Genomic DNA, 26,635 nt, shown 5'->3' on the forward strand with positions numbered 1-26,635 from the left:
CTCAAACTTGCACAGTGACAGAGAAAGGTTAGAAAGTGAACTGCATTCTAAGCATATAAATTCAAGAAAGCACTTACTTTTCTTAAGCCTGAATAATTTCATATAATTTATTTTTAAGCTGCAATAGTGCATTCGCACTATTGTGTTGTATGCCAACAAAATGCTCAATTCCAAAAAGATAAAACAGTCCTGTCTTGAAAAACCTGTTGTGTAAAGACAGATACTGAAATAGATGCCTCACAGAGACACATGCAAAGGAGCAATCTTGGTTTGTTTTCTTTTCAGTTCTCTAAATAGCCTTCTCCCTCTAGTAGAAGTTTCTTTGTTTGGTATTATGTTCCTCCTGGCAGAAGTGTTTGGAAGATCTGATGGCAGGCAAGCAAAGCTCTAACCTGTTATTAATATCAAGGATGGTCCAACACATATGGACATTATAGGAAATGATAAAGGACAGTCCATACAAGACCAAAGTAATAGCAGAGCAAACAATTTAAAGAGAAACAAGAGCCAAGCTGCGGTTATTTCCTCCAGCGTCATACAGAGCTTGAATAGAGTACTAAACATTTACGCTAATGAAAAGCAGAGATACACAAAGAGAAAAGCAGCACAGTCTGATTAACAAGAAAAGACACTAATCATCATCAGACTAACAGCACTCTTCAAGTTGAAAACATTACCTTTCCTAAAAGAATGCAAATTCATGCATCACATGCAGATGCACTTTAACATTTATAAAGCTAAAGAGAGAAATGTCTTCAGTTACAAAATACAAAGAACGTGAGAAATGATAGCAGATAAATTCAAGACATTCAAAATACAGCTCAGGAATACTGTTCCAATAGTAAAAAGGCAATACATTTCAGGACTCCCATTTTATAAGTAATTCTGGCAGTACTTAAATGAAAAAAAAAAACACAGACCAACAAGTGAAAACACAAACCTCATCAATTTTCTTGCAAAACCATCTAACAGTTACTCAAAACCATTTACATGCCCCAATAATAAATAAATGAATTCATCAAAACTATCAAAAGATTGTTGATAGGACACACAGAATTTAAAAACAAAAAAATAAAAAATTGGGAACACAGCCAAGCTGGAAAAAAAAAAAAAACAGTATAGTTAAAAAAAAAAAACAGTATAGTTAGAGCCCACGATCCAGCTACATGACAGTCCTTTACAGTCAGAGGGTGTATTTCATATCTGCTCTTGAGGTTGTCAGGAAATATCTTGTCCATCTGCTCACCCCACACTAGTATTTCCCAATGCAGAAACAATTCAGAAAGAACCAGAAGCAATGTGGTAGTTCAAAACCTCGTCACCAGGTGGTGGGATTTCCAACACACACACACCAAAAAACAGCACATTTTTTGCAAGCAAGAAATAATTGATAGACACATTGAAATGAGTAACAGGGGACAAAAAGATCAGAAAATGATCAAATGAGCTTTTATTTGCAACTTCATTTACTGTACTATCTTCTTCACATGTACTGCAGCTATCTGGACCACTATCCCACTTGAATTAAAGGTAGGAATGACAACCCGCGTGCTCATTTCAGCTGAAATCACTAATTTAAATAGGCTAGAAGTAGTGTCTCACTCAGCTTAGGTGAATGCAAGAACCTAATGCCATCTTGCATCAAAAGATGGGATCCAGCACCATCTCTTCTCTTCAACATCCTACCATGCAAATCTGATGTCCCTGTTGTTTCAGCCCTACCAATCGTGTACCCCATGAGCGCTAGCACTGACCCACAGAAGGTGAAAAAGTGATGGGAGCAGTAGAAAGGGGGGCAGAACTATGACTCAATGGCAGACCAGGTTGAGGTCAGCTTAAGCTGAGCACAAAGCAGCATCCAGACTAATGACAGGACTACACACAATTTGCTCAACAACTCCAGAAGAAACAATGTATGGTTAAAATTCCAATTTCTTGTAGTAAAAGCTTTTAAAATAAGTGTATGCATAGCCATTTTTATGAATTCTAATCTTTCCCTCTAGAAGAGATTTATTATTTTTTTTATGAAAAATGATGTAACTTACCTCTAAATAGTCTACAAATAATGAACTAATGAAATAATGAAATAATGAGGTCAGGAACTCCTACGAACAGATACTTATGGGCTATGATGTTTGATATCCACAAAAACTGATGTCTTTATAGCCCATCATTATGGCTCAACTTGCTTGCAATTACATGAGGAAAACATGCCACACACTTAAATGATAAGAGATTTAGTTCTTTCCCTTTTAAAAAAGATATGAATCAGAAGTTTGCTAAAATGGAGTTGTCCTCCTTCACCTCATATGCAATGGGAACATCAGTCCCAAACATTTTTCCTTTTTCTTCTGAGAACAGGGAAAATCAAGGAAGAGTTGGAGAACAGAACAGAATGGGAGTTTCAAAGTAGTAATAAGGTAAAACAAGAGAAAAATGTCTGCTTGTGACTATGAGATAACTGTTAACTAGAAAAAGCACGTCTGTTTTTAAAAACTGGTATTTTAAAGCTTCATACAATTTAGCCATATTTTATGATCTTTTTAAAAGGATTACAAACATATTTGATACAGAGATGTCATATGAAAGAGTTTTACCAGTTCTTTCTACTAAGAAATATATATTATTATTATTCAGTATCTCCAATGCGAGCCTTATTTAGATACTGTACAAGATACTGAACAATTATTCCAGATTTACATCCCCACAAGTAAGATTAGTAAAATAAGTAAATTGTCCCCTTTCTCTCACACTTTTAAAACACAAAAAATAATGTATTCTGTTAGGATTACAATTTTTGTCATATGAGTGATGTTATTTTAATTCCCAATCAAATTTCTTCAACTATGAAGGCTGCATTTTTTTTCATTTCAACAGAAGAGCCAAAATTTTTAAACTCCATTTCTGATCAAAATGAATGTAAATATTTTTATTTTAAGAACTACTACCCCACATTTTCAAACCTGTGGTTTTCTTTGACACAAAGCATCATTAGACACAATCTTGCATTAATTGCTGTGTCACTAAGTAGTCTGGTGTGGTCTCCTTTAATCTTTCTTTCCTCAAAGATACCTAATATTTCATGAAGTATTTAAATATTCATCAAGCCAGAGGTCAACACAGTCAAAACGATTCCAGAGTGTGATGTTTTAGACTTCTACTTGGGAGGTAGGACAAAAAAAGACAAGTGCATGAGAGCATGCTACCCCAAATACCTGCTCTACTGATCTTTAGAGTGGCATAAGCAGCAAAATATGGGAGTTCAGCCTGCTTTGGAATGAGAACTTGGTTCCCAAAATCTTTCTTAATGGAAATTGCTGGGAGCTTGAGAAAGGAGCAAGGAGAAAGGGGATACTGAACTGTGAACTAGCTACTACCCCTACTAGTATTTTCATTCACTGATAGGTAAAGCTTGCAGATCTATTTCCTGCAAAATAATAACATTTTTTTAAAAAAAAGCTTTAATAGAAATTGCATCAAATCTTTTCCTTATTTAAAATTCTACGTGCATATCTGTACAGGGAAAATTGTGAATACAATGAATACTAAGACAAATTGACTTCAAATGTGAGTTTAAAATGTATTAGTTAAAACATTAAACCCCCAAGTGGACATTTTCATTCATAAGTGGCCTAGTTTAATCTGATTTAATTAATATGTTACAAATTCACCCCCTTGCTAATTAAACTTAACTTTCCTGAGCATGCCCAGAGTCACGCTACAGAAGGCTGCCAAACATGACCCCACAAGCTGCTCCTCTCCCCGTTTCTGCACTGGGTTTTTTGGCGGCTCGGGCCAGGGTAGGGGGACAGAAAGGTTTGGCAGACCCTGTGAGAAGGGAAGGGGGTGCCCAGGCTGCAGGTGCAAGGCACGAACCCCGGAGGCCCCTGCTCCAGGATGCCCGCAGAAGGCATCCCAGGCGGCGTGCAGGTCCCCGCTCAGGCTGACCGGCGCCTGCGGCACGTGCTGGCGTCGGGAGCGGGGGGCCCAGCAGCAGGGGAGCTGGCAGGGGGAGCAAATTATGAGATTGCAAACTCTGCATGCACGCCTGGACAAGCCTGAAAGCCCCATGAGAGCAAATCTACTGTAGAATAACTGATGCAACACAGTATTAGGCACGGGAACAACTGCTAAGAACATGGAAAGCTGTCTTACCTGAATGTTTAAGAAGACTAATCTAAAAAGTATTGCTTTTATTTTACGCATATTTCATAAAAGGTTCCAATTCATCATGCTGTTTCCTGCTAAGCTTTTTTCAGGTTTCTATTTGAATGTTTGTGAGACCAAGGAATTAAATCCAGTACCCGTAACCAAACAAAGCACAAGGCTGCAAATAAAATTGGAATATGAAAGCTGGTTCTAAGCCACAGTAATCCTATTTTCTAGCCCTAGGTTTTTAAAAGCATCAGTATCACTTATACCAAGCTCATACAGAGTCTACAAAAGGGCACTGAGAAAATACGGACACACACACAAAGAAAGAAAAAGAAAAAAGTATTCCATCTAATATTTACTTATTCCTCTACTGCAGCATCTGTAGTACTGTCAGTTTAGTGTCAGAGGTTTAAAAAAATCATTCCGCAGTGTGACAAGTGAGCTGAACTGGAATTCTTTCCACCCGTTAAGACGCCTCGTGATAAAACCAGGATCTTTCCACCCTCCCCTTGCTCAACTGCAAACAGCTCCTATCTGCGCTGACACTAATTCACTGCGCTGATGGTTGTCCTATGGCCGACATGAAAGAGTTGGTAGTTTCTGTTCCTACTGGGCAGGTATCCAAGCTGTAAAGCTACTGTTCACTTGTCACTAATTGATACCCTTGGTAGTCCATTAGGGAAACTATGGAATGAATAAGCACCTCTCACTGGTAAAAATATGCTCAGAACATGGTAAAAAGATTGTGGCACACTGGCAAAAGAGCATGAGAAAGTCTTCGCTGCTACTCATGCTCCATCCATTCAGAAGATAAATAGAGGGCTTCATTCTTCAGATCTGTCACTTTGGCATCTTTCATAGCAATAAATTAGCATTTAAGAAAAAGCTACAGGAAAATGAATTCTTCTCGCTGGTGACAAAACCCAATTCTCACACATAAACATAACAAAGGACAATCACTTCATAAAATATTCTCTGAAAAATAATGTATTATTCATACGCTGAATCATGCAAAATTTCTCTGACCTTTTGTGTGCAGCTTTTTCTGGATGTCATCAACTGTTTTATAACTTTCAAGGATTTTTCATTCTTTCAAACTCATCAGAATTAATGTTAGGAAGTTATTTGATATTGTATTTTAAATCATCATAAAATAATTCTACTAGAAATCTGAGAGGGAAGCAACACTTATCCTTCTCCAGGCTCTCCCATTGTCTATTCATGGGAGATTTCTAATTGTTAAATAATCCTCTAGTATGATTTTTGGCTTCTTTTGCATAATCTATTGTTAAATGACATCAACTGAATAAGCATTTCAGTACAGATGTACTTAATTTCTTGTGTAACTAATTCAAACAAGAATGATAGCATTCTAATACACATTCTAAAAATCTCAAAAAGTAATGAGATTTTCAATACTAAAACTGTGCCTAACACACAGATAAAACTCTGGCGTTTGAACTGCAGCTATTAAATTCGATATCATGATGGCACATTCATTCTAGACTAACACACAGTCAGGCTATCTCACTGCTGCTGTCACTGAATAGTTACAATGAACAGAATTTGCCCTAAAATCAGTGTGCACAGTGGCGATCAGTTTTGTACATCATTTTTGTTAGGTGCCTAACAACAGAGTTCTGCATCTTTTTCCCAGGCAAAATGCATCAGCCAGTCTGGCCCATGCTCCCAGCCACTATGCCAAAGATCCAGCATTATCTCATGCCAGTGAAACCTCGCATTTCTCTGACATCAGCTGAAAAAAAGAGAGTAGCTGGAAGGTGGTTAAATGTAGCTCAGTGAAAAAACACCCTTGCAAGTTTTTATTGATACACCCAGCCAGTATCAAGGCATGAGCTGTAACAGTCACCATAAATCAGACATGCAGCAAGCGGTGTTTAATGCAAGTTTTCCAACAATACAGCTGATTACAATTACAGGCAGAACCATTTCTAAAGATTCACAGAAATAAGTCTTGAGTGTGGCAGACAGAAAGTAGGGAGTTAGAAGTTGTAAGCATTCAAATTGAGTTTACTAAATAAAAAATAAAAAAAAGACAACCACTGTCTTCATCCATTTTTATAAGCACAAAAATAAAATAAAACAAAAGGAACTCAGTTTTCATTTCAATAAGTGTGGCTTAGAAGCTGTTACAAACATTCTGCACTTGTGAAATAATACACCCCATTGTTAGAACTGCTCTGCACCCAGCAGTAAGTGACACCCAGCAGCAGAAGCAGCTTTTCAGCTTCTCTCAGCGCAGGGCTGCCATAGACGTACACATATTTTCTACAACCTTACTGTTCAGTGCAGGTCAGCAATCAACAAGGCTTTCCAAGAGCCCCACTGCACACACGCAGCACCTAACGTAACCATGCAAACATAGTCAGAAGTGGAGTTAACCACTCCCCAGTACAATCTGCACTTCTTTGCCTTGCCTGCTCCCCAAGCTGTGGTAAGAAAAAAGCAAATACTATTCCAGATTCAAATTCAACTCCAAATAACTTTTAGAATGAGAACACTAAAAGGCAAATGTAGACATTCCCAAGACACTGCAGATAGACCTACAATCGTTACAAAAAGCACAGTTAACACAAATAACTATTTTCCCTACCACCTTTAAAACAGCTGATGTTACCTTGGAGTACAATACAAAACTGCAAAACAAAGACAGACTTTCAATGTCTTGGCTTATTCAAGTCACTGCTGGAAAATTCTAATTACCTAGTGGCAATTCCCCTCTGGGGGTGAATTTATTTATCTTTATAATAAAAAGTATGCCATAATTTTACACAGCCAAACACAGAATACAATTCTGCAGGACTATCCTACTACATCTGTTTTCCACTATTCCTTAATTACATTCTGGTGGAGATACAACACTATTTTAATTATTCTTCTGAGATGGACAGCTCAAAGAGCCACAGAAATGACGCAAACCTACACGCACTTGTACAGTGACATCCAAAGCTACACCTCAGCCACTGTTTGAGCATGACAAGGTGAAGAAACAGATCAGGCATACCCTGCGTAGGATTGTGAACATAATACTACTATAGTATGTGGGAGGAAAAATATTTCACTGCAAGGAAATCTGACAGTGGAAAATTCCATTCCTTGCATACTTTAAATGTGAACTTGGATCTAATACACGAAAAGTATTCAGCATTGGGAGGGGGAAAAAAACCTTCAGTAGGTATACCTGTACAAACAGAAACAAAAGGTAAAATCAATATGTTGATTTGACTTAAGAATAAGTGAAAAACTGCATAACTCTCAAGCGTACACATTTCACAGTCAAAACACGCACCAAGATTACTAGCTAAGTAAAATAATTGTATGGTCAATACAGCTTATTGCAGATCAAAACAACTGTATTCATGTGTTCCAGCCTATCTCCATTTCTGCCAAAATTCTCACCTTTGTTTCTCTCTATGCTACTATTTTAAAGCTATCCCTAACTTCGTCTGTCTTGACCTCACGTACACCACCTTGCTTCTGCACATTTTAATGCCTACAGAAAACACATGGATCATCCTTCCCATCTTCATCAGCTTCACCAGCTTCTACTTGCTTCAGGAACCAAATTATATAGGCTTTATTCTAGCCTTTCTTGCTATCCCTCATACTAGCCTTTCCCTGTTATCACTGCACCAGACTTCCCAAACCCTCCGCATATATTTTTCAGCAGGAACTACTGCCTGAAACAAACACAAGTGTTCGACTGGTTTACACTGCTTGTGATCTCTTGTCCACACAGTGAGAGCCATTCAAAATGAGCAGAACTTACTTTGAGGTTCTTCCTTTCTTGATACATTCTGGAAGTTGAATACTGACTATCATATACATCATCCCCGAGAACATTTCAGATTCAATAATAAAGTTATTGCATTTCATGTAATTTAGGAAAATTCAGCTGCAAAGCTTAACAACTGAGGAGACAGAGGGGACTGGATGAAAACATACAAACATGCTATCAGCAGCAGGCTGACTGGAAGACACTTTCTGAAAAAAGAAAAAAAAACTAAACAATAAAAGAAGCTTAAGATCCTTTTATTTTAACTGAAGAGGAAGATAATACAGGAGTCATTCTGTTAGCATTTCATTAGCATTTTCTTCATCAAAAAAAATCTGTCAAACACTAGCATGTATCCAATTTCAAAACGTACTAAATTGTCATCACCATCTTCTCTTTATAGAACACCCCCAGTGTGCTTGTACTTTGCAGGTAATGCTCAATCCTTGACACAGCTGTTTATAGTCTATATAGACAACACAGGAGAAGTAGTAATGAAGGTCAATTAGGTTGGAAGATGGAAAAAAACAAGAATGTATTTGTACTAGGCTAGGAGGGATTATTTTTTGCTTACTTTCTGTATTTTTTGTGTCATTTTACTTTTAAAAAGTAAGCCTTAGTGAGGATGCAAAAGAAAAGCTAGGATTTAAGGGTCCCTTTGAATGCTTGTTCACAAAGGAGAGACTTGAATGAGAATAGAATCAAAACCTGAAAGACAAGGGTGAAAGTGAAGGGAATGAAAAAAGGAATGAATAGTTTTGTATCATCCAGCCAGATACAGTCAAAATCCTAGACAAAATAGGGCAGTTCCTGATCACATTTAGAAAGGTTAGAGAGAGACGAGAGAGGGATCTGGATATTCAAATAATGAAGGGGCAACAAGCAAACCACCAAAGCTAAAACAACAGTTTCAAAACAGAAGTGGAGACAAGAAGGACACTACTGGAGATGCAGTGAATGAAATGCAGTAGGAAATGTTATCAAACTGAGGGAAAAAGAAGAGGAGTGAAAGTTACATACCACAGTTCTGATTATGCAGGACAGGAAGACGTAGCCAGTGGCGGTCAAGGAATTGCAGTAGTACAAAGCCTGGGGGAAAGAGGTGGACAGGTTTTGCCATGGTTTCATTTTATTGGCAGAAGGCCACGTGGAAAAGTCTGATGTAAGGAGGGAAAGATAATCTATTAAACCTATATGCAAACTATGCATATAAAGTCCCAAAAACAGATTAGGATACCCAGGAATGAGTTACCATATTAGAAGAGAAGAGGCCTAATGGAAGTTCTCTTTCCCCACACTATAAATAAAACAACACATAAGGCACTAAAAGATACCACAAGTGCTGGCAAAACCCATACTCAAACCTGAAAAAAAAAAATCTGAAGCCTGCAGGAGAAAAGCATTTTCCATGCAAGTGATTAATGACTCCGATATCAACAAAAATACCCAGATATTGCAAGCGTAAAAAGGTCTCTTATGATGTAGCCAGGTAAAAACGGTTGTTATTAAGTCTAGAGTGCAATTTGCTAGGTTGTAAAGGAGACCAGAGAAGAGACTGTCAAACAGAGAATTAGCAATAATAATGTCAAGGATAAGAGAGTAGACAACATTTTCAAGCAGCACTGAAGCATAAGGGAGAAGGAAAGTGCAATTGGGGATGCTAAGGAAGCTGAAAAGAAAAGGGCAATGTTGCCAACACTTTGTTTTAATCATACCCACAAAATTCTGATGATAAATGAATCTCTTATCTTGTGTCTGTACAGAAAAGGGCAGAAAGCGCTTCTAAGTGATACAGATTCTATGCTGTCTTAAAGAGAAATCACAGCTCTGCGTTTACGAGCATAAAAAAATTACCAGACCTTGCTTAGTTCTTCTAATTCTTTTCTAATAAGGGCTACTATGCCATTTTACTGTGAAAAGTATTCTGTATAATTACTGCATAATTACATTTAACTGTTTCTGAATACATTCTAACAAGAGGTGAATGAAAGAAATACAATACAGATATCCCACCATCACTGTTGCACCGTGTTATTTCAACGTAATTTCACTCTGATAAGATTTTATCCCCAAGCACTCATCCTAGACATGAAGAAAAAGACTTCACTTCTTGAGCTGTTCTAGTTCTCAATATCAGCTGATTCCTCTAATCACATCTCCTCTTCAATCTTGCAGTTTTCCTTCTCCAATTTTACTCTCTTCTCCTTTTTACTTGGATCCTTGCTCACTCAGAGCCTCTGTACAATCTCTTTATTTCTCATTCCTCCTCCACAGTTTTTTTGCTTTCATTCTGCCTACTGCCCTCTTTTCCAGCTCTCTGTACACTGTAAGAAATATTTAAATAGAAGATCTCACTTCCAAAACTGGGTTCCTCTGGCAGTTTCAATGGGCTGGGGCAGGCGTGTGTTGCTAAGCAGCACTTTAGCACCCTGTGCAAGGGAAGGCAGCGAGCTCTGCGCTGCCAATGCAATGCCCAGATCTGCAGAGAGCAAGGGGCCTACGCTCCTCAGGCACGGGGAGATCAAAGCCCTGATAATTTTTGGAGGTGTGTAGGAGGACAAAGGCAAAAGTATATTGTCTTTTTAATTGAAAATGTAAATAAGCTTTCCTAACCTGTCCTCTATATGCTGTTGCCACCTCTTAAAAGATGAGCAGCATTTTGCAACCAAAAACTACTTTTTTTCTCTCTCTTTTTTTTTTTTTTTTGACAAGATCACTGAGAAATAGTGTTAAAACCAAAACCAGAGTCCAGATCTCTGGATTCATAAGCGGTTCACCAAATCAGGAGACCTCTCATCTGCTTTGTAACTGCATCTGACCTTCTCAAAGGTCTATTCAATCCCACAGCACAGCAAGTCCCCATGTATTTTGGACACTGGGCGCAGTGCTGATGCAGTCCCTGCCAGGTAAGCCCCACAGTGCAAAGCAACCTACCCACAGCCAGTGTAAGTGTGGTCAAAATCATTGTATATGCACAGATAAATGGCATGGCGTGGTCCTGCTGCACTATCTGAACTGTGGTACCATTAGAGGGGACTACTATCACCATCTCATCCAAATGTAATTTCTAGGTCCTCTCTGAGGTCTCTTCTCAAATCCCAAGTGCAACTGACTACATATGAAGATGTATATACTGTAAGAGCCATGCCCCAGATCCTGTACCGGTTTTGAACCCAAGTCTAGATGTCTTAATGTGTCACTAAAAACCATGACTACCAGCTTACTGGTAGTTCTAGTAGACCCCAGAACTGAAGGCCTTCATCTTGGAAAAGAGATTGGAGGATGAATGTAGGGGTGTCACTGTCTTCTCACAGAATGATACACAAATGTATTACTCCCTCACTACATCTTACTGGCTCAGATTTTACCCAGTGCCTCAGACATCATTTTTTAATCTTTGGATCCAGGTGGGCAAGATGGTGATGTTCAAGTCTGGCCAGATGTTAACTACTGGGCTTTGGAACGATCAAGGCAGTCAGCATGCACGCCTCAGGATTTCAGACAGCTCGGCCTCTCTGACTAGATGGTAACCATGGATGGAGCTTGCACCTTTCTTCTGGCACCCTCCGTGTATAAGGTCACAAGAACACAGACCATAGAGAGCCACTGCACTTAGTTCTTTGATACATAAAAAGCCAGGCAAAATACCTAATGCCAAGGCCTTATTCAAGTCCAAATCTACAGAAAAAGACCAGAGCTGAAGCCAGAAATGAAGGCCTTACACACATTTTTCTTTTTTTTGCCCTGAAAAATTTTGCTCTGAAACTAGCCAACCAGTCAGCTGATGGCAGACCAAAGACATGGAGAAGCCTTAACATCTCTTACTCTGCCACTAAAATGGGAAGACATCCTATGTTTAACAGAACAGGAGCAACATTTTAAAATATACCTAAGTTGTTTCTAGGGGAAAAAAAATCAAAGAGAATGAAGAAGATGAGAAAGTTTTCATGGTAGTAGCAGGAGTTTATTGGATTTAGTAAAGATTTGCTGAGAGAAAAGTCTTGTTGAGAATAAATAATATTCACTTATTTTTTGCACTCAGCAAGATATGGGACAGATGTATTGCATGAAGGTCATCAAATAGTATGGGCAATAGTCTTGTGTGTTGGGCAAAAGAGAGTAAAGAGAAAAAGACACAATATACATACATCATACAGTAATAGTTAATACATATATATGTAATCTGATAGATACAGTGAATCCAGAAGTTGCTTGAATGACATCAAAATTTTTCATACTCATTAAATCTAAGAGCAGTTATGTATGTTTTGCAGATTAACCAGCACACAACAGAATCAAGATGGACAAGTTACATGGCTGGAATAAAGGCTGAACAGTACTCTGAAGGTAATATAACTTATGTTACACTTGCATTTATTAAAGTTTGAAGAATTAAAAATTTCTTACTTCTGTTCTCAAGCTGTAATTCTCATCAGAAGACCTCTGCTTAAACATTTAATCCTCCCATCATTTTGGGCTGATTTTCTCTGATGTTTGGGGATTTTAAACATTTTCTATACTAAACAGTAAGCTGACACAGTGCCAAATTCACACTTTAATTCCAGGTTCTTTCCTTCATCTTTTACAAATTACACAATAGTGCAGAAAAACTGTTCTCATAATGTTCCAATCATTCTTCAATGAACATACATCTTAAATAGAAAACACAGGTGCTTAATAACTGAAATGTTTTGCACTCTGTATCTTGAAATAGTTACATATAAATTTATGCAAGTTTGTAAATTCATTCAAGAGAACACAAGTATTTACTTTACTATTTTTATTTAATATATATGCAATAGCTTCCTACCACAGTAAATTCAAAACATGTTCATAAGAACAAATAGAATACAATTTAGTTCTTAAGCAGGACTTCTCATGAGAGCAGCACGTATCAATCAATTTAACAGACTAGAAAAATGAAATAATTGCCCCCTGTGAACTGGCAGAATTGGGGTTGCTGCACACAGACCTCAGGTCTCCGCAGACTCCAGAAATCTCCTAGCCATTGGGACAAAACTGCCACCTTGGGCACCTGTGGTTCTTCCCAAAGCAGCCTGATGCTACCATGATCACAGCCTGCTACCTTAGTAGCATCATTATAAGTGATAATTGCAACTTCTGCTGACAGAACACCTGCATTACTGAATCCAGTCATTATGTCAGAAGCATTCATGTAATCAGTTCATTACGGAAATTAAATAACTTGTTCTTCTCTGGAGATGCCCATTTCAGACACCTTAAGCGTATTCCACTTTTTAGATACTTTCCCAGAATTTTTCTTAGGAGTCACTTTTTCCATTATTTCATTTTTGACTATGCAGCAATCGGGAAGGGCACCTCCAGAAATGATAGAAACAACAAGCTAAACAAGTCAGCACTATGATATTCTTGTTAAAATGTAAACATCACCCTGGAAAATACAAACTAGCACAAATCTGCCAAAAACAATTTCAGAAAGGTTAATTTATGGAAAAGGACTACAGGGACTAAAATTGTTCAGTCTAAAGAGACAAAGTTTGAGGTGAGCCATGATAACAGTGTTCTGTGTAAATTTTTAGAAAAAAGCCAAGCTAGCAATTGTTCTCCATGTCCACTAGGAAAAAAAAATAAGATAAAACTGCAGAAAATAAACTTAAGCTCAGGAAAACTATGAAGTATAAGGACATAATGGAGCAAGGACTCTAAGAAGACTTAAGCTGAAGAACAGATGAGGCAAATATATATTCAGAAATACTGAGGTATACGTAAGTGCTACTGCAGTGTGAGAAGTACTAGAAGTTGGTTTCCAGTCTTTAGCTCTTTTGTATGCATACATGAAGACAAATGCTATTGTTTGCTATATTTTCCATAAAAGACACACAATGCAATGAAAATACTTATATTGATTTGTCACTTAATGTTTAGGAGTGTCATCATAAATGCTGATTTATTTCCACTTGAGTAGATACAATGACACTTCTCTGCCTCTCCATAGTATTGCTATATATCCTTACCCATGTGTGCCGAGTAAAGCATCCCAGTAGAGAGCTGCAGTGGGTACATACCTGGTCACTCATGCTGGAAAGCTAAAATAGTCTCAGACATGGTACCAGGTACTTGTGTGCCACCTACTACATAAATCTGTGTCTTACCAAGGTTACTCTGATGGACCAACTAATCAAAAAAACAAGTCCCTGCTGGTCAGAATCAATATTTGAAGTAAATTAACTTAGGTATGCAAAAATTATCAATTTTGATTATATAGGACCTATTCTATGAAAAAAGATAAAATCCTAATTTATGTATAGGCTGAGGTATATTTCTTGCATAAGATATTATAAAGGCAGAACAAGCAGTGTATTCATAATTTCCCTTTCACTTCACAGATAATGTCAGAGTAATACTTACGAGACATCTATAACTAGGCCAGAAATAAAATATTAAATGCATATCTTACGGAAAATTTAGCTCAGCAAGTAAATGAGCATGGAAATGGCTGCTCAAAAAATAAGTAACAATGAATTAAATGGATTTTTTTCCCCCATTAGTTCAAATATCTGAGTCTAGGAGTTTAACTTGAGCATTTATTTTTAAGAAACAAGGTTTTCAAAAAAGAATTTTATCTTCTTTCAAACAAAGAAAGTACTTCTATGGATTCTCTCACTCACAGATTTCAGGTCACCATGCTCTCCAGCTTCAAAGTTTTTCAGAAGTGTTTTAATCGCTCAAAGAATGACAACAAAAATAGACACAGACAACAGTCATACATGGGCCAACTGTTGACTTCCTTGCTAAATCTGGATCCATGTATTAGCTGGACAGCTCATTAACATTAACCATCAAATTTAAACACAAAGAACATTGCGTGAATAAGAACATTTCTTTCTCGGTAAAATATTCTATTCATGTTGTGGATGAGTTGCACAGACCTAGGCAGGAATCTAAAAGGAACAGAGGACTTTCATATACAATTGTATTTCCAAAACACTAATAAACACATCAGAATTTTTCTACCTTCAAATAGTTAACCAACAGAAAGAACAATAACAAATAGATAATAGCTATTTGTTTCTTGATTTTTTTTTCAAAAGTCATAAGTGAATGTCACACGGCAGGCCCAGGCTAGTGTCTAAAAGCAACAGCAGTAAGCAGTCTCATTGTTTCAACACAACTGGGAAGGAAAAAAATCCAAAAACTGGAACCAAAGTGAGTATTTGCTCTATGGTAATTGCACTACCAGTTGAATGGTTTCATGTTGTGAAAGGTAGTGTGGCGATGCTTTGCTGTGGACTGGATTTAAACAAAACAAAAAAAGAGAGAGAAAGAAATCTGGCCATTCTGTAGGCAAGGTATCACAACATGTTTCTGTTTTCTTTCTGAAGTAAATCCAGCCATTGTAAGGGCCACAACTTAAGGCGGTTAGAAATGTGGTCAAAGGAATATGCTGGTGTTGCAGTGCTGACTAAAATTCATGGTTACATGCCAACTACCACCTCCATAGAGCCTGGTAAATAAAAAAATCTCATGACTAACCAGCAGAGTATTCTGAAAATACTGCTTTCATTGCCTACAAAATTATCAACAACAAGAGAAATGTTTCCTGAGCTTTTAAATTAACAGAAAAAGTTAAATTTTAATATTAGTTGGTGTTTGTTTTTTAGCGTGTTTGTTGGTGTTTTTTTTCTTCAATTCCTATTCAAAAAAAAAAGTCAGATCTCTATTATTTAAGTTTAAGATTTATTAGGTATACAGTATCATAAGCATAGATATTCTGTCCAAGAATTTGTACATCTCTTCTTTCACATATGTAAATGAAGATTTAATAAGAGACAGGCAAAACACAGGAGATTACAAAACAAATAGAGAGCTCAGAGAGAGGAGATAAATTGCTGACTTGGACTTAGGAAATTAATTTTTTATGAGAGACCACAGAAAGGGTTCCCATACACCGAACACACATTAATCAAATTATTCTGAAAGGGCAAAACTAAACTGGAAATTAAAAAAAACAGCAGTCCATCAGATCTGATACTAGAAGGAGGTAGCCCTTTTGTGCTGTCTAGCTTCTGTGTTGCTTGAAGTGATGGAGATCCTGTGTCTTGGAAGAAAAAAGTCTCTGCCTGTTGGAGAGCCCATCATATTGTGTCACCACATATTTCTGGATCTAACCAGAAGATTTTACTTCATTGTTCACTCCATGTGGTCCCAGTGACCAATCCAGTTCTGTTTTTGTTTGTTTGTTTTTCTCTGTGCATTTAGAAAAGCACATTTTAAAATAGCAGAGATGTTTGCTGAGTTACTCGACTTTTTTCATTAAGATTTTAAAAAGGTATATGACTACACTCACGTGTTTCATAAGATTTTTAACTGGCTGTGAAATACATTTTTCCTCATATTTAAAAAAGTCAATCCAATATGTAACTCAAAATTCAAAAATATCTCAGCTGAATGAATTCTACATCATCACTTTTAACAGAGTTCATAAAAAAATCCAATCTTCACGAATTCATCAATACAAAATAAATTATATTTTATTTCACCTAATTTTCTTATAGTTTTATGCTTGAGGAATTCACACTTGCACTTGGCTGCTAGACCCAAGATGATTTCAATATAAAGTTCAAATGCGGAACAAGAGATCACCAACAACAGAAGAACAAACATTCTCCTTCTTAAGTAGGTATATAAATACCTTGAAATCCAAGATTTTAACATCTTTTAAATTGATACAGTTCTGAATAACACCAGAATCTGAAGAAGGCAACAGTGCAGGGACACGATCTCCTAGAGCTCCATATGCAGTGAGGTAACAGAACTCAAAAGTCAATTTTAAAGCAGAATGGAACTACTGAATTCTTCCTCTCTACAAACCTGCTTAAGTATCTATGAAGCACCGATGGACTGAAAACACGAGGAGCTGGTAGGAGTTCCAGAAAATGAAGATACTTGGTTCTGACAGCTGGTCAGGAAGAACTACCGTAAGTTAGCTCTCACACAGGACAAGACTCATTTCTCGCAATGTAAACCTCTCTATTACCTGAGTCAGCCCATGGAGATGAAGTTAACGTAACTCACAATGAATAAAGTCTGTTTCACCCGTCATAAAATGAGTCAGATGAACTGAAACATCTTTAACACCTTTATTTCTTCGCCAACCACAAAGACGAGCAACTAGAACTATTTCGGCTTACGTACATCGGCATGGGATGTATCAAAGGTAGGTGAGATGAATGCCACCCACAGTTTTCCAGTAAAGGGGACATGACAATAGGATAACAACCATAACAGCTTACAAATGTCTGAAAGCAGAAAGCTAAACGTTCAACTGAACAGAGCCATGTGAATGCCACTTTTAAAATGCTGGTTATTTCCTCTGCTTTCTTACATTACATACAGGAAAAAAAATCTGAAGAAGAAATCACAGGTATGAGTTTGTATGGGTCTTAGTAAATTTTCTGAGCTTCATAGGAACCTGAATAACTTAATTTCACAGGGAAACTGTATAGTAGGCTGAGAGGCAAAACAACTATTATTATTTCACTCTATAACAGCAATCTGTTTGGCCCTGCACAAAACATCCACATATCTGGCCTAAGAGTTATTTACATGTTCTAAATTGAAGAACACAAACATTTTATGCTTTAAAATATATACAGAATAGCAGACTGAATTCAGGCCTTATCACAGAGGATGTTTAGTTTTGTTTTATTTATAAATTTGTTAAATTTATTTGCATTTTTTCCTGGGGTTGGGTCTGTGTTTAAAGCAGACTCTAGGACTTTGAATAACACTCCATCTGTCTCAGAGGTGCTTGCTTAATTTTTGCTTTCACAGACGTTTTACACAAAGAGCATGCTAATGTTGGGAATTTCTCAGTTTCTGAATTCTTCTGCAATATATTGCAGAGGAGGTAAACAGAAACCTTGAGTCCTGTTTGCAAAGAAATGAAAGACCTCAAACACTTCAGAAAACCTTAAAATACACTAATTACAAATATTTAAACACATGCAACAGCCAACACTTCTCTAGATACTTCCTTTAGCTGTCAAAAATATATATATATATTTCTTTTTAAAACAAATCTCATGACACTTAATCTCTGACATACTTCTAACTTATCTCTAACTTATACTTCTCTCTCCTGGGAATGCAAGCGTAACACTACATGAAAACAAACCATGAGCTCTCTATCTTACAGCTTGTTCCTGATGTTAATTTAAGTCTTACAAAATAAATGCCACATTGGAATTGCAGTCCCATGGAAGTAAATGGCCAGAATTCCCATTTTCAAACTCACCCACAAATTGCAGTTTTTGAAGGGAAAAAATGAGCATTATCTAAAACTAAAACAGGACAATGTACAGCAATGTGAATCCCATTACATAAGTGACATAATAGATCAACCAGTGCAAAGACATGTATTGCAAGATACATTGTGAAGATAGAGGTTATTAGAAACACTCAGCTGAAATACACACCCACATTGTGTACTTGATTTCCTTACAACATATTTAGTTATAAGGATATTGTAGATATATTATCATAAATCAACAAATCTGTTTCCGCAACGTGTTACTAAGCAACTGTAACCAAGACCTTCTGTAAATGAGATTAAAATTCCAAGGTAACAATACTCAGATACAACATCATATTTAATAGAAAGATGAACATGTTCATATTAAAAGAAAAATGTCTGTTTAATGTTATGGTTTTCGAACTAGTTTAGATACCTAGAAAAGTAAATCTGTGCATATCAGTTGTAGGCATTTCTACCATACAATGAACCATGCAAAGATCCATCGATCCTAGTATATTTTTCAAAAAAAAAGTAAACAGAAACTTCTTCAAATAAGTCTCATTATTTGTTATACGCATTTAGCTCTTCTACTCAACACTATCCAAACTACACAAAAAACTACTTTAAATAATGTATTAGTATTACTAAAACTATTAAGAAAATTTCACACACAAAAAGTGTGAAGACGTACTGTAATACAGTAGTAATTTTCTTGCTGTATTTAGAAAATTAAAAAAAAAATCACCAGTATACTTAAATATAAGCACCTTTCTAATAACTGACAGGATTTGGTATGCTGCATGTCCCCATCATTCTAACTCTTAGACATTCGGTAGGCAGTAGTACCAAGGAAGGTAAAAAAAACTCTAGTTTAGAATCAGACAGAATAGACCAGAATATACTCTAAGCAAAAGAGGTTATCATAAGCATGCGAAACCTTTCTTCCATTGTCACTGTTGGCTTCCCATAGAGTTTCAGACAAAGTTCTAATTATTGCCTTCATCCCAAATGTGACTTAATATTCTAAGAAGCAACCCAAATTTAAGGGAGGAAGACTGGTTTCCCATTATACTACTACTGGCTAAGTAAAAGTCTATACAGGAACAGAAATCATCTGCAGTGGAGACAGAACCTTCCTTGAAGAAATTTGTTCCTTACTCAGCCCGGTTTTCAGGAACTCAGGGCCATCACAAACCCTTTCTGCTCCAAGTACATTCCATTTCTTTGACACCACCTTCCTTTACACATACACGCATCTTCGCAAACAGCCTTGTTTTCTTTAAACCTACAAAAAACCCACACTGCATATACACACCACCTGCTGGGGAGAAGATGAGAGAATAAACATGTGACAGACATTAATCATGTTGCTTAATGTGCTCCTGGCAGGCTCTCAGCTACCATGGCAAGGAGAATCATTTAACAACCTATGTAGATAGAACAGAAAGGGAAACTTGCCAGCATTATTCAGTCATGACTTTTAAGTTCTTTTGCCTGTTTTAAACATTTAATGAACATATAATATGTGCAGTGCTCTTTCCACTCTGAATTCTCACAGAGTGACAACTTCATCTGTACTCCAACCTTCCTGAAACATTGCATTTCTGCATCTTCCCACTCCTTTTTCAGGCAGGCTGTGCTTTAATGTGTCCCTGTTTTGTGCCATTGGTACTGTTCAGTAAGTACTTCTCTCCCCACTGCTTTACATATTTCTTGTCTTACAGAAATGGCTACTAGTCTTAATAATTTATGTCAGTTAAAATAAAAATTAACCACATTCTCCACTATCCTTGTGTGTACATCTTTTTGTAAGGTCGATAAAAAGCTTTTCTGCTTACAGTAGGAATGAAATCAAACCATAACAAGATATTTCTCTGAGCATGCCTTTCCCTCTGGGAAAAGGGTGACAAATTTAACACTCAAAAAAGTACAATAAGCTGTATTTCTTAATTCCTTCCATTGAGAAACAGAACATGGAGTAAGCAGAGACCTACTTCAATTACTCTTCAGAGACTCTATACACTACTGTTTTCCTGCAATGGGAAAAGCTTGTGTGACACTTCACTGGTCCCTCCTTTGAAATGATGCTCCAGGACATGAAGAATTTCAGTCTCCCACCAGAGACATTTATTATTTTATAGTATTTTTGTCTATCAGCTTCATGTAACTAAGCCTTCCATGTAAATCCACTAACACTAGGCGCTACCCAAACGATTGAAGTAATTGACTAGTGTGCTATTCAAGTGTTTTACATTTAAAATGACAGCATAAATAAATGACATTCTGACTCTGCAGGATCTTTCTCTTTGTGCCATCACTGCATTCCTGGTTTAAGTTCTGATTTTTTAAAGGAACGGCAAGTCTTTTCTGCTTTTCTGTATTCTGCAATCTATATTGCAAGTTCAACACAAAACTCCTATGCATCAACAGAATTGTTTATGAAGGTCTACTTAGCTTGGCTTAGCTTTGGCTTCATAAAGATACTGGCATATGGAAAATCTTTCCAGCTCAGATGTCTGTTTCTAACAGTACCCGTTGGTTTCATATCCAGTGCCTTCCAACATACTAAAGGTGTGATTAAGCCACCTCTATTCAAAAATAATCCCATCACTTCTTTGGGAAAATTGATACCTGCTTCACAATTTGTAGGGTTCTGAGTACAGATGCTTTCCCAGCTCTTGCCCATCTACTCTTTAATTTACTACAATCAATACAGACGACTTTTAAGGCTTTTGATACCGTTTCCCACATTCTCCTCAAGAAACTGGCTGCTCGTGGCTAGGACTGGCGTACGCTTCGTTGGGTTAAAAACTGGCTGGATAGCCAGGCCCAAAGAGTTGTGGTGAATGGAGTCAAATTGAGTTGGAGGCTGGTCACTAGTGGAGTCCCCCAGGGCTCAGTACTGAGGCCAGTCCTCTTTAATATCTTTATCGATGACCTGGATGAGGGGATTGAGTGCACCCTCAGTAAGTTTGCAGATGACACCAAGTTAGGTGCGTGTGTCAATCTGCTTGAGGGTAGGAAGGCTCTGCAGGAGGATCTGGATAGGCTGGACCGATGGGCTGAGGTCAACTGTATGAAGTTCAACAAGGCCAAGTGCCGGGTCCTGCACCTGGGGTGCAACAACCCCAAGCAGAACTACAGGCTGGGAGATGAGTGGTTGGAAAGCTGCCTGGCAGAGAAGGACCTGGGAGTACTGGCTGATAGGCAGCTGAATATGAGCCAGCAGTGTGCTCAGGTGGCCAAGAAGGCCAACAGCATCCTGGCTTGCATAAGAAGCGGTGTGGCCAGCAGGTCTAGGGAAGTGATTGTCCCCCTGTACTCGGCTCTGGTGAGGCCTCACCTCGAGTACTCTGTTCAGTTTTGGGCCCCTCACTACAAGAAGGACATGGAGGTGCTCGAGAGAGTCCAGAGAAGGGCTACGAAGCTGGTGAGGGGTCTGGAGAACAAGTCTTACGAGGAGCGGCTGAGGGAGCTGGGGTTGTTCAGCCTGGAGAAGAGGACGCTCAGGGGCGACCTTATCGCTCTCTATAGGTACCTTAAAGGAGGCTGTAGAGAGGTGGGGGTTGGTCTATTCTCCCACGTGCCTGGTGACAGGACGAGGGGGAATGGGCTAAAGTTGTGCCAGGGGAAGTTTAGGTTGGATATTAGGAAGAACTTCTTTACTGAAAGGGTTGTTAGGCATTGGAATGGACTGCCCAGGGAGGTGGTTGAGTCACCATCCCTGGAGGTCTTCAAGAGACATTTAGATGTTGAACTTCATGATATGGTTTAGTGGAGGACTTGTTAGTGTTAGGTCAGAGGTTGGACTTGGTGATCTTGGAGGTCTCTTTCAACCTAGACAATTCTGTGATTCTGTGACTTTTTCGGTATACTTGTTTTACAGCAGATACAGAAATGGTGCCTTGAAGAAATAAACAATGTTGTTTATTTCTTTAAAGAAAGTACCAGATCACTTATTTTTCTCTTATTTTACTTCAGAAGAAGAACTTTGGAAAATTAATGTAAGCTTTATTACAAGTAACAATGAAATGAAAAAAATCTGAAAAAAAAATGCAAGGAATGTATGTACTGAAATGACCTACGTAATTCTTTCCAGAATTAACATTTTTCAAGTAATAATGTATTTTATGGTTCAGTATATATTTTCACTATAAGAAACTAAGGATAGAAAAACAATACCATTAATTTTTGTTTGTTTGTTTGTTTTGTTTAGCACTTACAGGTACTTTCTTTCAAATCTAGAATCAAAAAATATCTGTTTCAGATGAAAGTTGTTGTGCATACAGCTGTGAGGAAAGTTAGAGGAATCATTTTTACCTAAACTTCAATTTGATCACAGTTACTAAGCAAATAGTTATGTTGCAATAGAAAAATGTACAAAACCGTAACAGGTCATTCCACTGTGAAACATAAGGAAGCATCAATGAATCAAATATAAAGTCTCCCCAACTTTAACACTTTCAGCTAGAACTCTCAAGATAGTACATGGAGCATAGTCTTTCTTTTGGATTGTAGATATGAAGCAGAGCTGTTCCTTGCAAGATAATACAAATTGACATAGTCTATATCTTAGGTAAGAAAACCCACCCATGCAAATAGAGTGCCTCTTCTCTGAAAGGTTTTTTTTCAAATAAGATTTAAATACAGCAACAGAATCATCATTCATAGGACACAAAAACATGTTTATTCATAACTTCTAATTATTTTAAGTTTAAAGCTAGAGTCCATTTCAAGAGTATATTAATCACACATGACTACAGAAGACATCAAGTTCCAAAGGAAGTCTGATATACAAGACTAAATTTTATCTGTAAACTTTATTTCAAAACCAAAAGCTCCAGCAGATACACTATCAGTTTTAGACCTTGAGCTAAAACCTTCTAAAATGATCCTGTAGTGAGCAAAAACCACAGAATGTAAGGAATTCAATTCAAAATTAATTCTATATGTCTGTGAGAAAATCAAATTTGAATATATTGAGATACTGTCTTTGTAAATGTTTTAACAGCCTTGTGATTGTTTGGAGTTAACTATGTTCTAGATCCTGACTTCGCTTTCCAGGGTGATATTCAACATACTTCTTGTAAATACTCCTTCCAATACATTGCTTGGCACATTAAAGTAATGGGGAGTAGACCAGAAATTTAATTGAAACCTACTTGAAATAAGATAGAACACAGCTGTCAATAAAACCCTAATAAAATTAAAAGAATATATGTCTAATAAGAAAAAAGTGAAAATTAGAGACTGTTACAACTGTAAAGCCTATGTGTTAAAGTGCTCTACAAGGACATTAGTACTATGAACTTCGTTTAAACTTCCTCCTGCACTTCAGGGAGCAGCAGAGCGTCTTGCATGCAGTTGCTTGAATGTACTCATAGTATTCTTAAAATTACCCATGATTGGGAAAAACTTTTTTAAGAATTGTGACTCAATTTATTTTTTAAAAATATTCAAAATTTTCTTCAAAAAATTATCTTCTTAAAATGGCTATTCTTCACAAGCTATATTACAGAACTCCAGCTGTACTGCAACTCCATGCTCCTGAGCAGTGTATTCTATCTCCTTCCACATTTATGGGCTATTTACCAATGCCTGTAGTGACAGGACAAGGGACAACAGTTTTAAAGTGAAAGAGGATGAATTTTAATTGGATAGAAGGAAGAAATTTTTCACAAGAGTGGTGAGCCACCAGAACAGGTTGCCAAGAGTAGCGGCAGATGCCCCATCCTTGGGAATGTTGAAAGCCAGATTGGACAGGGATTTGAGCAACCTGATCTAGTGAAAGATGTCCTTGCCAACGGCAGGGAGCTTGGACTAGGTGATCTTTAAAGGTCCCTTCTAACCCAAACCATTCTATGACTTTATGACTTACAAACTGTCATCATAATGCTAAATGTAACATACAACTATAATAAAGTTAACATGCATAACTGACATAGATAATATTTTCATGTTTTGATAAAGTTTGTTTCAGTAAAAAACATGTAAGCAAAATAAATCCAAGTGATAATGCTAAATACTTTGTCCCTGGAATTAAGCATTCTACTACTATAAACCCAAGATAGTTAAAATACAGATTCGTACATGAGGAAAAAAACAAGTTTTAACTGGCAGATTCCTGCAAAACATTTCCTAGTAAGCAATTGTTCAATTGAAAAAAAAAAAATCAAAACAGGTATAGAATTAGTATAAATTATTACTGAGAACTGTTAATCTAATATGCTATCAATGTGTTTCATAACAATCCATCTGTTCATGAACGCCCGCCCAGTTCCGATTTCTTCAGCATGAGAAGTATAGCTACTATTAACTGTATGTATCAATGCCTGTTATCCCAGTTGTGTAGTGCCTTATTGTAACAAACATTTTAAAAATACACATCTAAAGGAGACCCTGAAACATTTCCAATTGAGATCCAGGATGTACACAAACAATGCACATGGAAATACAAGGGAGACACATCTGTCTCTCACATCACGGGCAGTGTCATAGCACATCAGACGTTGAATTAGTCACACTTCAAGTATGCAATAGAGATGAGAAACCCATTGGAGAGATCTGAAACTGAACAGCCAGGTGGCTTTGCTGATGCACAAAGAAAAAATGGGAGAAGAAAACAAAGGGGCTGATCTGCTAACCTAACAAAGTCAGTCAGAGCCTGTGTCTACAGCACAGCAGAAAGGACGAGATGGAGCATGCTATGTAAAAGAGGAGCTGCCATTCCCCTCAGGGTGGAATAAGTAATTAGAGAAAAATAAACATTTTTGCCCTGTTTCCTTCAACTTCTAAAAGCACATTACAGTCTCCTTTGCATCTGTACCCAGTTTGACAAGCTTAAATTTTCCCTTTGTTAATACATTCCATGTACAGTATTATTCTGCATAGGAGACATATAATCTGTCATTGCCTTTTGGGTAGTAAGAGAGATTCCTGCTGCTGACCCAAATGAGGCTTGAAGCAGCAGTAACTTAGTCATGAAAGCAAAGTATTTAATCAGTGCAAGGAATTTGTATATTACTCTTTTGAGCTTCTCCTTCACAAGAGCACAAGTCACCCTGAAAGAAGGTCTTAAGCATACAGAATTGATCCATGTAAAGGTTTGGCCAGCTTCTCTTCAGACTTCAGGATGTCTTTCCAAACTTCCTGAAGTAACAAGAACAGAAATCCCTACTTATAAATATTTCTAACTTTTCCTAGCTTACAAAAATATTAATTGATACAGAAGATGCTTAGTAGCCTATAAAACCAGATAATCTGTTACATTTAAAAACATGCTCCAAAAGTAATTATCTGCCTATGCTGAGTTGTTCATAACTGACAAATGCAAAAAATTAACACTACCAATCTAAGTTATTACTGTACAGAAGAATATCCATTCATCTCATTGAAAAAAAAAAAGGTTCACATTTTGCCTGCATTAGACTATCAGAAAAAATAATCGTATATGCTGTTCTCATTTTCACATGATTCTCATTGTATTTCTTATTTTCCCCTCAAGCTTTTCATCTTCATGGCGACATTATTTAATAGCCTAATATTTCAGTGTACAGAGACATTCTTTTCAGGGGCACAAAATTAAGTGAGAAACTGTATTTTATTGCATTGCCCAGAAAATCCTTATGAATTTCTAATTTGATAACAATTTAAAAACTTCACTGAAAGTTCCTCAAAGCAGGACTTATTCTTCAGTACCTGCAGTGCCAATAAATCAAATCACATTTCATATAATAATGGTATCTCTTGTTCCGTTCTGAATATCAATTTATTATTGTTAAAATAACAGGATTAACAGAACTGAGCCTGAGAGTGAATATTCCATGACAGTCCCTGCAAGAACTGCATGGAAATGTATTAGATGGAGAAGATTGGCCATTAACTCAGTCAGAGCTAAACTACTTGGCTCTTTCTTTTTCTTCTTCCAGCTTCTTCCATCCTTGTTAATCTGGATTTCCAACTTTTCTGACACAACCATAAAACAAACCACATAGTAGACTTAAAAGTGAGCTACCCAAGAATGGCTGTGTTTAATCCCCTTTGGCCAGCCAAAGTTCTTCAGTCAAAATAAAACCAAAAGCTCCTGTCATACTCCAACTGACCGTCCTCTAGGAGAGTACCCCACTCGCAACCAGGGCCAAAAATGTGACCGTTTCGGAGATAACTGAAAAGCTCATGTATTCTTGTAAATTATTTAATCATTTCTCTTTTCCATCTCTGTATCCTTGCTTCCCTTGCATGCATGCATTCTCTTTATCTCTCATATAAGTAGACACATCATCACTGTTAAGTTTCCCTTAATATTTATCGTTCAGTCTCATTTACTAGACCTGTCAATCCCTTTCAGATATTTCAGGGAATATTATTCTTCTAAATATATCTCTTGATACTTTTCCTCCAGTCTG

The 26,635-nt window shown here is 37.2% G+C and overlaps 1 protein-coding gene across 8 annotated transcripts in view; it reads right to left on the reverse strand.

Annotated features, from left to right (window-relative positions):
- Positions 1–26,635, reverse strand: part of NEBL (nebulette) — a 262,410-nt gene that overhangs the window by 222,459 nt on the left and 13,316 nt on the right. For 4 of the 8 annotated variants that reach the window (XR_014579453.1, XR_014579454.1, XM_083823605.1 and 1 more), the window contains exon 2: positions 8,972–9,040. The exons of the other annotated variants lie outside the window; for them this stretch is intronic. The gene's annotated coding sequence lies outside the window, so the exon portion shown is untranslated. The remainder of the gene's footprint in view (positions 1–8,971; positions 9,041–26,635) is intronic. 8 annotated transcript variants of the gene reach the window in all.

Source organism: Anser anser (genome assembly GCF_964211835.1).
Source record: "Anser anser genome assembly, chromosome: 2".
Taxonomy (NCBI): Eukaryota; Metazoa; Chordata; class Aves; order Anseriformes; family Anatidae; genus Anser; species Anser anser.